This window comes from Pleurodeles waltl, chromosome 7 (assembly GCF_031143425.1).
Source record: "Pleurodeles waltl isolate 20211129_DDA chromosome 7, aPleWal1.hap1.20221129, whole genome shotgun sequence".
Lineage (NCBI taxonomy): Eukaryota > Metazoa > Chordata > Amphibia > Caudata > Salamandridae > Pleurodeles > Pleurodeles waltl.
In genome coordinates this window covers 164,235,171-164,252,965 of record NC_090446.1, presented here as the reverse complement: position 1 = coordinate 164,252,965, position 17,795 = coordinate 164,235,171, and positions in this window count along the sequence as shown.

The window sequence follows — 17,795 nt, the reverse complement described above, 5'->3', positions numbered from 1 at the left end:
GGTATGCCTCGCTTTTTGTTTGTGTGTGTCGTTAACACTTACATACGATAGTGATCATCTAGGTAGAATGATATGCCAATTGGTCTTGTACAGAAAGAGCAGCAAGTGGGTGATTTATGTGCATTATGCTGCCATTCGTTTGGCTGGGATGCATAGCCATGGTCACTCTTACTGGCTGTGTAGAGAGGTGCACCCACACTCCACTGCAACACGTAATGTTATTATTGCCATCTCAATGTAATGTTTATTTGATTTTTACGTGAAATAATTCTGACCCATCCCTCCCCTTTCGTTGGCTTTAATGGATGCAGTAAGTCGCAGGTGTATTGGCTGCTAATGGTTGACTTTAAGAGGCCTCCTGCTTTTGGTTCGTAAAACAAGCGGAAACTGATTAGTGCTCAAGACCCTGTGGAGTGACTGCAACCGCCAGGACTAAATATTCCTCATGGTGAAGGGTTTTTTGAGATGCCTCTGCATTGGTACACCGGTGCACACGCAGGTTCATTATGTGAGCTTCTTGGATATTTTCACAAAAGACTAATGTGCAGTGAAACACTCACTAGATGCGCCTTGGAAGTGTTCTGTGGATATATCATTACTGATTCAGTAGCGGGTGGCAGCTCAGAACAGAGGTGTATTTTCAAAGCTCTTAAGGCATCTTAGTCCTGAGCCAGCTGTGATGTGATGCAAGACCAGTGAGGACCTGTGAATGTCTCAGCAAGACAGAGGTACGCCATGAGAGCTCGGTGAATCTCAGCATTGTGATTTGCCATACTTGGTACAGTTGGAAATAGAGCTACATTGGTTAAGATACTCTCTTGGTCTGGAGAATCAGTAGATGTGTTTACAAACCTCCTTATCAATGTGGCCTAACCTTGTTCGATCGTGGACATTTAGCAACCAAAAAAACCGAAATAAGGGTTTGGGGGCCAATTAAAAATTGCTGGACTTTCTTTTGATTTCTTCATTTCCTATTAATTGAAGGAACTTACACATATGTTAACCTCTAAGCTCAGCATCCTTTGGAGCACCCTAGCCACCAACATAATCACATTTTAGTTAGGCCCATCGTCAGTCTTCTTTAAAACTGTGACGGCAAGCATGTGCACCTGTCCTACGTCTCAAGACTTGGTGTTACCCCTTTTCACCTGTTCAAAATGCTGAGGGCTTCTACTTTTCACTTTAGTTTTGTTGGAGTGTGACTTTTAGAAATAATATTCATACAAAATGCTTGCAATATAATGTGTAGTGAAACTGCATAGAAGATGTGTTAACCTAGAAAAATAATGTACGCGTTTGAAATGTGCCCATGGGGAGTGGCCATCAATGTATACGATGATTAATCAAACTGACTAATAATTAATTAACAATGTACTAATGTATGATTTTGTATTAGCATTAAGAGTTATGTATTAGGGTTTTGCTAAATTAATCACTAGGCCTTAGTTGGCAAGGGTCTGGGCCTAGCTGCGTGGTCTCATATTAACTGTGTTGTCTAACGTGCAATGTGCTGCTTTCCTTAAGGACACAAAGCTGTACTTTTCCAGGAGCTAGAGATATGTGTGTAGCCGTAGTAAATTCTTTCTCATGGGACAAGGCTTGCTCAAGGAGACATTCTTGCCGAATGCAACAGTGTAATTCGCAACAGGTGCAAGGTCGCCTGGACTAGGAGAAGACAATAGAACTACTGACTGGAGCGACAAGCGTAACTTTTCTTACCTGACATTCCACCCATTGAAGACGTCAATCACAGGAGCCAATCAACTGCATGAGAACTGTGTTAGGTGAAAATTCTAGTAAGGTGTGTGACGGATTATTGGACAGAGATAACAAAGCGCCAAATATTGCCCAATGGGAAATTAGAGGCTTGTTCTACAGTTTTGATATAACGGCGTGACCCGAGGAGAAGCCACCCATTATTGAGCCATTCCTAGCCATTACTCTGCCATTCCTCCCCATTCTTCCTCGTCATCCCTTGCCATTCTGAGAGACTTTGTCTTATACCTTAAACCATCCTCAACTTATCCCTTGTCCGTTATGCACTTCTCCTCCTTATGAGGGAAGAGTCTTTTCTTGCTATGCCTTACTGAGACTTACCTGTCTGCCCTGGCTGATGGCGAATCGACTGATGTCCTGAGGACGAAGACTAACGCTGCAGATGGGTAACTATCTGATGAAATTGTAATTGTCTGTTTGCCTTTTCTTTCGAGGTACCAACTGCTCTTTTGATAGAGACCATAGTTAGATGTTTTCCAAATTCATGTAGCCAAATTGTTTTGCATGAAGCCCAACATGCTGATGCTAATTCAAGGTTAGTTAAGGAGTTCACTAATATCGGATGCAAATAGACAAATGACTGAATTCTTGCTTTCTTGAATAATGTACTAATGATGCTCTGCTAAAGTTGATTCATGTTAACGTCGTGTTGTGTTCTAATGTTCATGATCTTTGCTTTGATAAAGTTTTGCTCGAGTTGCCAAATTACAGTGGTTTTGATGTGCTTGCTATTGCTGAGACGAATAAACATGATTTTAGATTGTAACTTATAGGGAATAAATATCCTAACTCTTACTAGATTTGTTGTGGTTATTCATGGCTGAAAGGTCATGGTGCGTTTGTTGTATTGATCTATATTAAATGTTATTGATTAGCTTGATTGATTAGTATTGTGCTTATTGATAGAATTATTGATTTTTTGATTGTGATGCCGAAAGATATCCCGTCCTGGGAAGCCTCCAAACGTGGTCAAAAGGTTCATTGGACTAAACGTGTTTCCTTGTAAGTTTACTTATCAAGGTTCTGACACGTTAACAGTTCCGAACGGAAATCATGCACTCCCACACCACGGCTGTTGGTACGTGCACATATTGTACACCATGGCATAGGTTTGTAATCTTGCCTCAGTCGGTGCTTTTTATCGCCACCTCCCCAACCCTGCCCAATGCAACCTCCCCAAAATCCCAAACCTTGTTGTACAATTTCACAGTTGTTAATGTATCATAAATAACTGCCTTTGACTTCATACTGCTGATGGGCGCCAAACATAAAGGACCAATTTAAAAGTGCATAGCTTCCTAAGCAATCTCTGCATTCCATCATTTATATTTAATTGCATGGTAGGTATGTACGTTTGCTCATTATTTTGTCATTAAATGCATATATTATTCGTTACACTTAGTTGTGTGTATTGCCAAGTGCCACAACCTCTTTTTCAATCACACACAAATAGATGTGCATGTATGAATGAGATTTTAATAAACACAAACGTTGTATGCATTTATTTCCAAACATGTATCCTGGTTAGCAAAGCTTGTACCTCAGCTTTGACTGCAAAATAGGCCAATTCCTTTCCAAGTAATAGATGTGATAATACTGTCATATCACTTCCTGTAGCATCGCGTCCTGTAATAGCACTGCACTTGCCGTAATTGGCACTACCTAGGCTATTTTCTTCCCTTAAACGCTGTAGATACATTAATAGAACCTGTTACACGTCAAACTTTGATGACGTTTACTCCTTGCTATTCTGTGAATTACATTTGTAGCTGCTGATGTGATTTTCAAAAAAGGTGTCCCCATGATCATGTAGTTTGAATTTAGCTGCCACGGACATTTTCTACTCCACCAGCTAAAAAATGAAAATAATGCAGACTCATCTGCCAGTTCTGCGGCTGTCTTTATTTGACATGTTCTGTAACTGAAAAATTCAGGATTACAATTTAAAGCTTTCCCATAAGCGAGTCCGTCTGTAGAGGCATGGTTAAGTAAGCGATGAATAATTCATATTGAACTGATTTAATCAAAAATTTATCTGTTTGCACTGCAGAGTTCTTCCCACAGTTTGCAATTTAGGTCTCTGGATTGAAACTACTTCCCCGCAACCATTTTATTCATAATGTCTCTCTTGCCTGTGACAACAGTTATATAGAATAGGTATTTTTGTCTGTGACCGGCTCAACCCTGATTGGTCAAAGAGTGGAATGGGAAATGTGTTGCTACTGACAATATCCTTATAATCTAATCTATCTGCTTCTCTGACACTGATAGGGACCGAGATGTTTTTTTTTCCAGATGGTTTCATATGTTACTGTTTCTTCGTATGTAATGTTTTGATGACGATTTATGTGAGCAGGAATATGTTTGTGAACATTTACGTACATCTTTAATTTAGAAAACTAGTTATCCCAGAAATCCTCTGAGAAATTAAACATTTGTATCAAAGTTTTTGTTTAAACTTGAGACGTAATTTTGTTTTGTTCAGAGAGCTGTCTTCTAAAGTGCATGTAATAGTTCCCACAATTCACCTGCTTCTGTTTGGCATCCACCCCATGCTGTGCCATTAGCCAAAGAAGGATGTGTTGTTTCATAACACTTTTGTAAAACAGAAGCATTTGCATTAAATGAAGGATAACGTTTAAAGCCTGTAATTAGATTGTATTAGCAGACTAACGACCACAAACTCCAAAAAGTAAAAATGAGAACTTCACAAACAGGCAGGGCACAGTTCGCTGAAAGGGTACTGGACATTTTCTGGACATGTGGCACGCATGTTTTCAGTGAGACAAACAATGTTACATGTGTTGCAACAAGATTCCTATTGTCATTGAGAAATACACAATAGCAGAATATTTCTATAAAACTTGGTTAAATCCTGGTTTGAAATTGGGTGTATGTACCCGCAGTGCAAACCATTACATCCTCAGGGCAACTATCCTAGAATAAAGAAAGTATTTCCACCATTGTTTTTGTCTCTATATCAATGAACTCTAACAGCTCACCATAAAATAGCAAGAACGTTGACACCAGTGCTTAATTCATAAAAAAGTGACTCTACCTTTTCGCCCAGTTATACCACTGGCGTGTCCCACTTCCAATACCTGGGTAACACAAATGGAGCTAGCTCAGGACTCGCACAAGTTCTTTAAGGCAGCGGCGGTTCCTCCGTGGGAGCGGAGGAGCGTCACTCCCCCTTACACTGCTGTGCAGAAAGGGTCAAAAATAAAATGGTAATAAAATTAATTTATTACATTTTATTTTTGACGCTTTCTGCCAGCAAACAGAGTGTGTGGGCAGGGTGGGACCAGTGCATCACTGCTGCCAATGATTTGCAATTTGCAGTGTGCATGTTGGTTTGGCTGGCTACCTTGCTACGGCCGAACCAACATGTGCAATTCAAACCTCTCCAACTCAGCTGTCTTGGAGTGCTGGGTTGGAGAGCAGGCACAGGTCTACAGCGCCTTATGGAGCGTGTAGCCGGCCTGCTCAAGGCAATCAAGAAGTTTTTTCATGCTGCTTACAGCATCTTGATTGGCTGAGGGAGTTGGGTGTGGGCTTGTGCTCAGAGGGCGTGCTGCAGAACAAGAGGGACATGTTGCAGAAAATCGAGTAAAGTAAGACATTCTTAAAAATATTCATATTAGTGTGTATGTATAGTTATATTAGTGTGTTTTGTGTAGTTATATTAGTGTGTTATGTATCGTTTTTTGTGTATGTCAGTGTTTTGTAACCCTTCAATGTAATTTGCCATCAACCACCGCTGCTCTCTAGTACAGTCCTCTGAGGACACTCTTAAAACCAAAACCCGAAATCGATCATTGTAATGCACAGAGCATTTTAGCCCTCTGGGCATACCTACACCATCAGTTTTGGCAGCCTTTGCTTGTCTGATTAAGACAGAACGAGATGGTACTAAGAATGGTAGCTTTATCCAAAGATGAAGGTAGTGTTTCATGATGCTTGTACTAATTTTCAGTAATACTTCCCAAACCTAATAAAAACATAACTCCAACAAAAGGAAAAGTTGTCTAATTTGACTGACATTCCCAAGACATTTAATGCGTGGCCAAGATCATCTCAGAAGATCTTCCAAAATAAGACAACCTTCATACCCAAACATACATTAACGTGTTTACTCTCTATTTAACCGCCCACTTTCTCTAAAGCACCCCAAAACTAAAAGTGTGACATATATCACAGGCAGACCTGACTGCTGAAAATGAACACTTTCACTAAGCAACTTGTCTACCTTGTGTAGTTTTCATCTTGATTTCTACCTTGGAGGTCTCTTCATGTCTATACTTACTTTCATGAGATGAGAGCCATCAACTCTGGAACAAAATGCAGATGAAAGTCTGGACACATGATTTTCCTTTACACAAAAGCAAACAATGAGGTTTCTTTCTTCCAGATTCCATAATACATCCGAAAAGAGGATCGTTCAAAAAACTAGTCACTAAAAAACGGAGAGAGACCCATTGAGAAGGGTCCAGTATATCTCTGTAGTCTAGTCCGCCATCCTCAGTTGGCAGACCCCCATACTAAAAGGAGTGACTTTAGTTAATTAAGTACCAAGTAGGCTGAGGCTGATTGTTAACCTTCCTCACTAATCAGAAGGAGAAACAGCTCAGGAAAGGCTGTGCAGGTCAGTTGCCCCAACTGGGCAAAGGGACAGACAGGGCAGGAGTGATGCTCAAGGCAAAAGCAGCCAGGAGTTTCAGACTGAAGTGCGCACAGGCACTGTGCCTACTCTGGGGTTTTACATCCATATGGAATATTAAAAATAAATAAAAAAGGTGTAAATGTGAAACATGCTGCAAGACTTATGTGATGTGAATTTCACTTCAGGCCCTGGGCAGGGCCCTACTTTACAGAACAGGCAGCAGCCTGGCAGCCTGAGACTTTTTGATTAGAACTGTTGCATGCAGGATGTTACAAAGAGTGACAGTGTGTGCTGTCCACTGGCTTTAATAACCACTGGTTGACACTCACAGTTGGATATAGTAACAGCAGTTAAGTGGTGAGGATCCTTTTTATCAGTTAAGCTTAATTAACTTTACCAGAGGTGACACCTGTTCACATGCAGGAGCATATTGTAGGTATTTTAGAAGTAGCAAGTGTATGTATTCACATTTGATGATGTTTTCAATATTGTTTTGTATTATTGGCTAATGGAATCTAGTGAGTTCTAGGGCCCTATTCAAGTTTACAGTTCATGTTCGGTGCCAACTGATGAAAAATGGGGATCACTTGCATGCCAGGATGACTCCCAGACCTCCTAACACTTAACATTAAAAAAGGTTGGCTGATAGGAATGTCATGCCTACTCTCTTATGGAGTTTCCCGAGAGAAAGACTAGTTTTGCACACAACAAGCCCTGTCACAGGATGTAGATCCAGATTTAGAAAGCTTTGATACAATGCAGGGAAGAAAGCAAATTTGCTGCATTGCATTGCTTATTTGGAGAGAGCAAAATTGATCCATAGTGATAAAGAAGTGGTGCAGATCTGTTCTCTACCTGTGCTAGCAAACTTGCTGCAGCCATGCACCAATGTAGGCACCCTTGTGCCATAGTGCTAGGGTGTCTGCATTTTTTTTATTCATTCATTGATTGGAAGTTTAATATAGTGCGAACAAGACCCGTCAGGGTATCAGAGCGCTGCATAGAGAAGTGGAGTAGGTAGATAAGAATAGATGCATATAGTAAATAAAGTACATGTAATGTAAGTTTAAGCATACAAAATGACTAAAATCAAAATAAAAAGCACAGTAGATATATAAAGTAACATAAATTACATAGTAAAATGGTGTCCAAGTCTGCATATATGAAATAATAATAATCAGGTTTGAGTAGCTTCCTGCCTATAGTTGCAGTTATTTATTCATGAGTAACCATTTCACGTCTTTTTTTAAAGAAGAGGTTGAAGGGTTGAAGACCTGGTTTCCGGAGAAAGAGCATTCTATATTCTCAGGGTGTGACCACAAAAGGAGTATTTAAAAGTACTCTTCTTTTTGAATATTTGTGGTTTCAACAGTAGAGCTTCAGATATTCTTAGGAACCGACTCGTACCTGATAGATTGAGTTTCTTAGCCAGGTAGGCGGGAGTGTTGTAATGAAGAGATTTGTGTGTCAAGCAGGCTATCTTGAACTGAATCCTTTTTTCAAGAATTAGCCAATTGAGTTGTATTAGGTCTGGTGTAATGTGATCCCATTTTCATAATCCCGTGATGAGCCTAGCAGCTGAATTTATTGTAGCCCTTACAGGAGCTAGGCTAGCTTTGGCTCACCCTGCCAGGGTTGAACTCCCGTACTCAAAACAGGAGATAACTAGGGATTGGACTGCTAACTGCAACCATTTGGAGGTAGAAACAGTTTGATTTTCCTTATTGTGTTAAGTTGGTGGCTAACTCCTCTGGTGGGAGCACTGATGTGGTCTTTCATGTTGAGGAATTTCTCCAGCTTGATGCCTAATGATCTAGTAGAGTCAACAACATGAGAGGCACATTTTAGTGCTGTTAGTTGTTTGAGCCAATCTTGAGTGGGGGCAGAGTGGTTGCTGGGGACGATCAGGAGGAATTCCATCTTGAGTGCGTTTAGCTTAACCTTTTCGGTGCGCCCACACACCCTCCCTGGTGCGGGTCACGACCAGTGGCCGACACCAGGAAGGGTATTAATAAATCCTTGGGTGCGTCGGGGGCCAGAAACAGTTTCAGAAGCCCTCGAAAGAAAGGGGAGAGCCTCCCCTTTCTTACGAGGCCTTCTGAAAGTGTTTCCTGGCCCCCGATGGCAGCACAGCTGCCATCGGGGGCCAGGAAACACCACTAGACGCCAGGGATTTCACTTTGGGGGGCGGCATAATTTTTATAAAAAAAAAAGGTAGGTGCCCCCTCCCCCCCAGGGGATTTTTTTAAATTTTTTTTTAAATAAAATAAAATAAACTGACAGGGGGTCGCCCGTGGGCAGGGTGACCCCCTGTGGGGGCAATATTTTTTTTAGATGTTGTAGGGTTTCCCTGGGGGCCATTTTGGCCCCCAAGGAAACCATACAACAACTAAAAAAAAATAGATGTATATATAGATCTATATATATCTATGTAGATAGATATATCTAGGTGCATGGATATATCTATAGATATATCTATGTAGATAGATATATATATATATATATATAGAGGTAAATCTATATCAATCAAAGAGATTTATAAAGCGCGCTACTCACCCGTGAGGGTCTCAAGGCGCGGGGGGGATGGGGGGAGGGAAAGGGGCTGGGAGGTTCACTGTTCGAAAAGCCAGGTTTTGAGGCCCTTCCTGAAAAGAAGTAGGTTTTGGGTCTCGCGAAGGTGGGTTGTGAGGGCGTTCCAGGTTTTGGGTGCAAGGTAGGAGAAGGATCTGCCCCCGGTGGTGGTGTGTTTGATGCGGGGGACAGAGGCGAGAGAGGGGTCAGTGAGCGGACGTTTCGTGTGGGGGTGTGGAAGGTGACTCTCGTTGAAGTAGGCAGGGCCTGTGTTGTGGAGTGATTTGTGTGCGAGGATGAGGATCTTGAAGGTGATCCTTTTGTCAATGGGGAGCAAGTGGAGGCATTTGAGGTGTGGAGAGATGTGTTTGTGTCGGCGGATGTCGAGGATGAGTCGTGCTGCTGAGTTCTGGATGCGTGTAGTTTGCGCTTGAGTTTTAGAGTGGTGCCGGCGTAGAGGGCGTTTCTGTAATCAAGCCTGCTGCTGATGAGTGCGTGAGTGACAGTTTTTCTGGTCTCTGTGGGGATCCATTTGAATGTTTTTCAGTATACGGAGTGTGTTGAAGCATGAGGAGGTAAGAGCGTTGATTTGTTGGGTCATCGAGAAGGAGGAGTCTAGGATGATGCTGAGGTTGCGTGCGTGGTTGGCGGGGGTGGGTGCAGGGCCTAGCGTGGTGGGCCACCATGAGGGGTCCCAGGTGTTTTTGTGTGCGCCAAAGAGGATTATTTCGGTTTTGCTTGAGTTGAGTTTCAGGTGGTTGGCTGTCATATATATATCACTTTGGTCGATATGTGTGTGGTTTCCCTGGGGGGAAAAGGGTCCGACTTGTCTAGTGGCAGTTTTAGTGCCATAAAGAAGCGCAGAAGGTTTATATGCCTACTGCAAAGAGCAAATCTGTATTTTATGTAAATAGCTGAGTACATTAGTAAAGTCTATGGAGAGATGAAGGGCACTTTTGCTGGGTGGTAATGAGGGAATCCGAGGAGGAGGGAGTGGGAGCACCAATAATGATTGTTGGACTGGGGGCAGGAGGTGCTAAAGACTGTGACGAATGGTATGTGACAAGGTGTTTTTTGAGTGTCTTGAAAGTACGTGCTGATTGAGGGAAGAAGCGCAGGTAAGGTGGCCTCTACTGTTGCACGTATCTCACACACACCATGATTTTGTGGCTGTCTACGTAGGCTAGTGTTTTAGAGCAACAGTTTAGCCAATAGCAGAGATGGCATCTTGATGGATGACTGCTGCCTGCACTCGGGTTATAGAGGACCGCTCTGACATAGGATCAGAGACTGAGACATCAGATACTGAGACAGCATCTGAAGGGATAGGACAATGGCGCAGACTCTGGGAGTGATTTTTCAGCCAGAGGAGTCCCATTCGATAACTCCTCTTCCAGTACATTATGAGGGAGGTGATGAGGACAGTCCTGCTGTCCCTTCGCAAGCTGTTCGTGCAACTGGGTAATAGTGGGTTAGGCCAACCCAGAGAGCAGGTGAATGCGGCGGCAAGCAAAGAGAGAGTGCTCTCTTGGGAGCTCCCCAATTTAGTTCAGCCCCAAATTCCACCACCCAAATCATATTGTGGAGACATCAAAATTGTCTATGGCAAAACAAACTGGTTTTGCAAGGCAGGTACCTGTGTTTTTGGTCCTGGATTCGGCGGCCATATAGAGAAACACACTAAACCCAAACATTTCTGGAAACTAGACATTCGGGGGAGTCCACAGAGGTGTGACTTTTGTGGATTCCCCAAAGTTTTCTTACCCAGAATACCCTGCAAAGCTGAAATGTTGAAAAAAAAATCAATTTTTCTCGCATTTCTGTCACACAAACTACAGGAATATGCTGGGATCCACAACATTCCTACCACCCAGTGACTCCTCACCTGTCCTGATAAAAACACTACCCCACTTGAGTGCCTACACCTAGTGCCTGTGTCAGGAATGGATCACCCCAGGGTCAACAGCTGCCTCACGTAAGGACCAACATTGACCGTTGTGTGATCTATTCCTGTCGCAGGCACCAGGCCTAACCACACAAGTGAGGTATCATATTTATCGGGAGACTTGGGGGAACGCTGGGTGGAAGGAAATTTGTGGCTCCTCTCAGATTCCAGAACTTTCTGTCACCGAAATGTGAGGAAAACGTGTTATTTTAGCCACATTTTGAGGTTTGCAAAGGATTCTGGGTAACAGAACCTGGTCCGAGCCCCACAAGTCACCTCATCTTGGATTCCCCTGGGTTTCTAGTTTTCAAAAATGTGCTGGTTTGCTAGGTTTCCCCAGGTGCCGGCTGAGCTAGAGGCCAAAATCTACAGGTAGGCACTGTTTTCTATGAAAAAATGTGATGTGTCCACGTTGTGTTTTGGGGCATTTCCTGTCGCGGGCGCTAGGCCTACCCACACAAGTGAGGTATCATTTTTATCGGGAGACTTGGGGGAACGCTGGGTGGAAGGAAATTTGTGGCTCCTCTCAGATTCCAGAACTTTCTGTCACCGAAATGTGAGGAAAACTTGTTTTTTTAGCCACTTTTTGAGGTTTGCAAAGGATTCTGGGTAACAGAACCTGGCCTGAGCCCCACAAGTCACCCCTCCTTGGATTCCCCTAGGTCTCTAGTTTTCAGAAATGCACAGGTTTGGTAGGTTTCCCTAGGTGCCGGCTGAGCTAGAGGCCAAAATCTACAGGTAGGCACTTCGCAAAAAACACCTCTGTTTTCTTCCAAAAATTTGTATGTGTCCACGTTGCGCTTTGGGGCGTTTCCTGTCGCGGGCGCTAGGCCTACCCACACAAGTGAGGTATCATTTTTATCGGGAGACTTGGGGGAACGCTGTGTGGAAGGAAATTTGTGGCTCCCCTCAGATTACAGAACTTTCTGTCACCGAAATGTGAGGAAAACTTGTTTTTTTAGCCACTTTTTGAGGATTGCAAAGGATTCTGGGTAACAGAACCTGGTCCGAGCCCCGCAAGTCACCCCTCCTTGGATTCCCCTAGGTCTCTAGTTTTCAGAAATGCACAGGTTTGGTAGGTTTCCCTAGGTGCCGGCTGAGCTAGAGGCCAAAATCTACAGGTAGGCACTTCGCAAAAAACACCTCTGTTTTCTTCCAAAAATTTGTATGTGTCCACGTTGTGCTTTGGGGCGTTTCCTGTCGTGGGCGCTAGGCCTACCCACACAAGTGAGGTATCATTTTTATCGGGAGACTTGGGGGAACGCTGGGTGGAAGGAAATTTGTGGCTCCCCTCAGATTACAGAACTTTCTGTCACCGAAATGTGAGGAAAACTTGTTTTTTTAGCCACTTTTTGAGGTTTGCAAAGGATTCTGGGTAACAGAACCTGGTCCGAGCCCCGCAAGTCACCCCTCCTTGGATTCCCCTAGGTCTCTAGTTTTCAGAAATGCACAGGTTTGGTAGGTTTCCCTAGGTGCCGGCTGAGCTAGAGGCCAAAATCTACAGGTAGGCACTTCGCAAAAAACACCTCTGTTTTCTTCCAAAAATTTTGATGTGTCCACGTTGCGCTTTGGGGCGTTTCCTGTCGCGGGCGCTAGGCCTACCCACACAAGTGAGGTATCATTTTTATCGGGAGACTTGGGGGAACGCTGGGTGGATGGAAATTTGTGGCTCCTCTCAGATTCCAGAACTTGATTCTTTGTGCTCTGTTATTAGGGAAACAGCTTCAAACTGGACCAGATAACCCTATCTTTTTCTCAAGAAGATCAATCATGTTGTCATGCTTGACCATATCAAACGCGAAGGTGAGATCAAGCAGTATAAGCAAGCAAAGTTAATTCTGCTCAAGAAGCCTCAGGGTGGGGAAACAGCCTTAACAACGCAGCTTGAACCACTCTGTGCATTTACATTGCTGCCCAAACCGCAAATGCGTCTTTACAATGCATTCCTTAACCATGCAAGTCATTACAATGGCTTGCTGTAATAGGGGTTGCGCAATGATGACACTAAGCCCGTGGCTAGATGGTATGTACAAAGTCTTTTTTTTGTTTTTTTAGATTATAGACAGTTCATTCTTTCAATGTTATATTGGTCGGCCACTCTTCCTTTAGCTGTTATTTTTCTTGTCTTCTTCTTTCCAGGTGGACTCCCAGGAGGCACATGTGGGAAGAAAATGGAGACAAACAACGGTAAGTGGCCTGGTGAGTGGGGTTTTCATGTTTTTTTTTTCTTTTCTTTCCTTTCTACTCCTTTGTTCCTCTCTATTCTTTTTCTCTTTGTTTCTTCCTCTCTTTATTTCTTTTTTCCTTCTGTTACTTCCTCTCTTTTTTTCCCGTTTTTCTTGTTCCTCTCTTCCTGTGATTTTCTCTATTTCTTTTCCTTGTTTTTTTTTCTGGTTCTTCTCTCTCTGTCTGTACCTTTGCCTGAGCCTTTTCTTTCCTTCCTTTTCTACTCCTTCTCTCTATATTGTCTCCTCTCCATCCTTCCTGTCCTTCTTCCTCCTAGTCTTGCCGTATGTCTCAATACCATTAAAGCATCACAACTGGTGCCCTTAAAAAGAAAAAAATGAAATTTGTAGAAGGAAAAAAATAAATAATAATAAAACAATAGTAACACAAAAAAATAAAATAAAAAATAAGCCCACAAGAACCCGTCTCAATGCCCGATGGGAACTACTCACCCGTTTACTTTCTCACTGTCGCCATGGGTTTTCTTCTCCTCAACCCCCCTGAATTAAGTATGTTCTGCCCCACACACCTGCTGTGGCCACGCTCTTCCCAGAACGTGGCCACGGTCTGTTGAGCTGCTTCCTGGTTTTTCACTGTGGCTCCCGGTGCCACTCTCCTCCTCCAGTCCGCCGCCGGGTCTTCCTCTGCCTTTCTCCACTCTGCCATCCCCGGGTTCTCCACCACCGTCTCTCTCCTGGGGTTTGCTGTCTTCACTCCCGCCGTCGCTGCTGCTGATCCTCTCGCCGTTGCCGCCGCTGTAGCTCTCGCCGTCTTTTCCTCTTTTCTCTGCCTTGTCCTCCTTGCTGCTGCCCCCGGTGGCTGTCCGAAGGGCCTTCTTCTGCCCCTCTTCACCCAGAAACTCTGCCTGATTGGTTCCCGACCGGAGGACATCCGGGTCGGGAATCGCATCCAGGGCGGTGCCCCAGGGGTATGGCGGAGCCGGCCGTGCCAGCCCGTCACACTTGCCTTAGGGAAAGCGTTCTTGGACTGATGTTGGACTTTAACTCCAACAATTTCCCTACTGTGGCGCAGACTGGAGTTGGAATAAAAAATTATGCTATTCCAAAGTCCAGCTCTTTTCCCATGGTAAGTCATTGTAATGACTTGCGTGGTAAATGAATGCATTGTAGAAACGCATTTGTGGTTCTGGACACATTGTTTAGGCAGGCATGGTAAATGCCTATGTTGTTCCAACATACAACCCTCATGGTTTCATCCACAATGTGTGTGAGAGGTGTTTCAGTGCTGTGACCTGATATGAAGCCCAATTGGTATTGATCAATGAGCTGAAATTACTCGATGTGCTTGCAGAGTTTGAAGTGTATGCATTTCTCAAGTAGTTTGGCTAGAGTCATGATGTTAGTGATTGGCCAAAAATTGTTGGCATCAGACAAGTCAGCATTAGTTTTTTTGGGGGGATGGGGTGTCAGACCTATTTTTAGACAGTCAGGAATCCTTCCCTGTGAGAGAGATTTATGGACAATCTTAGACCAGGGTGGGAGAATGGAAGACACCAGCTCTTTGAAAAACTTGGCGGGTAAAGGATCATTGAAGTGGTTCGAAGGCTTTAGTGATGTTTTTATTTTGAGAAGTTCAGTATCGTCTGGTACTCTAAAGATTTTCCATGTCACATTAATTTTTCTGTTAAATCCCGAAGATCCAGAAAGAGGGTTCTCACAGGGGAAGCCAGGTAGAAGTACAGGGCTGGGCCTGACTATGACTATTAGGGGAGGCGAGTTGCAATTCTAGTTACATTTTCCTTGTCTTATCAATGAAATGTGTGGAGAACTCATCAGCAGTAAGGAGTGATTACTTGTTTGTACAGTGGTGGTTAGTTAAATAGTTAGCTTGTTGTTTTATGGTATAAAATAGATTTTTAGGTCTGTTTTTGGTGTTGTCTAGTAGTGCCCTAAAGTGGTCGGCTTTGGTGCTACAAATAAGTTTATTATGCAACCTTCTTGTCATCCTCAGATGTTTAAGGTACATTAAGGAGGAAGAGTTTCTCCATGATCTCTCAGCAAGTCTTAGTTAGTTTCTCATTAGGTTAGCCATTGAACCAAGATTTGGAATGTTTGCTGGGCATTTTTTTTAAGTTGCTTCAGAGCAATGGAATTCAGTATATCAGTCATGGAATTAATGTAATGCTCTTAAAGTTATTCAAATTAGTCATGCTAGAGGGTGGGGAAAGGGGGTTGTTGCTAATGGAAGTTAGATAAACAGTGTTGATTTTTCTCAAATCTCTAGACCATTGTTTGATCTTACGAGGTTGACCTTGTTTAATCAGCACCCTCTCCAAAATGAGAAACAAGATACGTTAGTGATCTGACCAATCACAGAGTGAAATTGCTTCTAGCTGTATGATGTTAGACTTAGCGATGTTGAGATCGAAGTGGGGCATTTGTTGTGGGTGGGTCTATTGCAAGACTGGGTCAAGCATAGATCTAATAGGAATGGGGGAGGGGGTCTAGTGCTTGCTTGCGGGGGGCATCTACAGGTGACATGGAAGGATTTCCCTGTCACCGGTAGCCCTACAACAGTGGTTTTCATGGCGGTGCTACTCCTGTGGAAACCATGGCGGTAGGCCGGCTCATAATGCCGCCTGCAGTCTTCTGTGGACCGCCCGGTCGGAGATTAACATCTCCAGCCCGGTGGTTCATACCGCCATTGCGGTATGAGTGGAGATGTGGCGGATTGGCAGCGGCCAACCCGCCACACTCATAATGTAGCAGTCAAAAGACCGCCAAGGTCAAAATGAGGGCCATAGTCTCCATTGTTCCAAATGTCGATGCTGAGGTATTCAAAGGAGGACATGGGTCAGTTTGTGCCTTTTTTAGGGTGAACATGGAGTGATAGATGCATGCTATGCTGCATCCCGCTTTATCAGGTCTATTTATCAGGTCTATCAAATGTAATGATTTCGTAGTTGGGAAGAACTAGAATGCCCAGAATGGTGAGGAGGTGTCTTTGAGTCATGTTTCATTTAAGATCAGTAGGTCAGGTCTTGTGTGAGAATGAGGCTGGCAATATCAGCAGCATGTCTTACCGCTGATCTGCAGTTAAGAAGTATAGATTTGAAAGGTGATTTGGTTACTACTTCTTCTGGTGTCATGTGGGGATAAGTAATAGATTATCCTTGTTCATAGTTCTCAAATTGAGACTGGGTTCTCTCTAAAAGGTTTGGAGAGAAGAGTTTGGATATTCGTCGGTGAGTGTGACGCGTCAGTTTGGGTTGTGTTGTATTGTTGGACGTGTCCCTTTTTGCAGGGTCATCCCTAAACTTTTTGCCTTCTTACTCCTATTTTTTCCTACCTGTTTTGTTGGTTTTAGGAATCTGGGAACATTACCACTGCTGACCAGTGCTTAAGTGCAAGAGCTGTCTAAAATGGTATTGGAAATTGCTTTAACCATGATTGGCATATTTGGTTTACCAGTAAGTCCCTAATAAAGTGCACTAGGTCTGCCCAGGGCCTGTAAATGAAATGCTACCAGTGAGCCTGCAACACTGATTGTGCCACCCACACTACTAGCCCTGCAACCATGTCTTGGACCTGCCACTGCAGTGTCTGCATGGAAAGTTTTAACTGCCACTTCGACCTGACAAGTGCACCCACTTGCCAGGCTCAAACCTTCCTTTTTATGACATGTACGTCACCCCTAAGGTAGATCCAAGGCAGCAGGGTCCAGTGTGTTTAAAAGCTAGGACATGTAGTGGTTTGTTTTACATGTCCTGATAGTAAAATACTGCTACGTTCAGTTTTCGCTATTGTGAGGCCTATCTCTCGTAGGTTAACATGGGGGTTGCCTTGAAATATCTTATGAGTGTAATTTCCCACTGGGAGCAAATAGAGATATGGGGCCTGGGGTCTCTGAACTCACAATTTAAAAATACATCTTTCAGTGAGGTTGTTTTTAAATTTGAAGTTTGAAACTGCCACTTTTAGAAAGTGGGCCTTTTTTTGCTTAACCATGCTGTGCCTGGATGTGGAATACACATCTGAGTCAGGAAAACAGTTGGGCTGTTTGTGAATTTACTCTAGACAGTCACACAAAGGGAGCTGAGATGTTCCATGCATATCCTGATGGGTCTCCCTGGGCTAGAGTGGTGGGAGGAGCTGACACCTGCATTTGAATAGGACTGTGCCTGTCCTCACACAAAGCAGTTGCCAACCCCCTTACAGTGTATGTAGGCCCAGGACAGGGAGAGGAAGGGTCTTGTGACCTACAAAGACTTTCTTTTGAAAATTGCCTACTTCAAAGGCAGAAATGAGTATAAGTATTCGACTGCTGACCTCACAACTTCATAACACATCTAGACTGAGGACATGCTGCCAGGAATAAGAGCTGGATGCTGGAGGAGGACCTGCCACTCTGCCTGTTGCTTTGCTGTGCTGGCCTGCTGCTGCTGCTACTGCTACTTCTACCCTGAGAGTGAAAGGACTGGACTTTGCTTTCTACATCCTGCATTCCAAGGTTCTCCAAGAGCTTGAACCGAGCTTGCCTCCTGTTGTGAAGTCTCAAAGACATCAAAGACTTCATTTATTAGTGCCTGGGCTCTTCAGCTGAGAGTATTGACTTGCCAAGTGACGCCAAATCCAGTCACTGGGCCCATGGAAG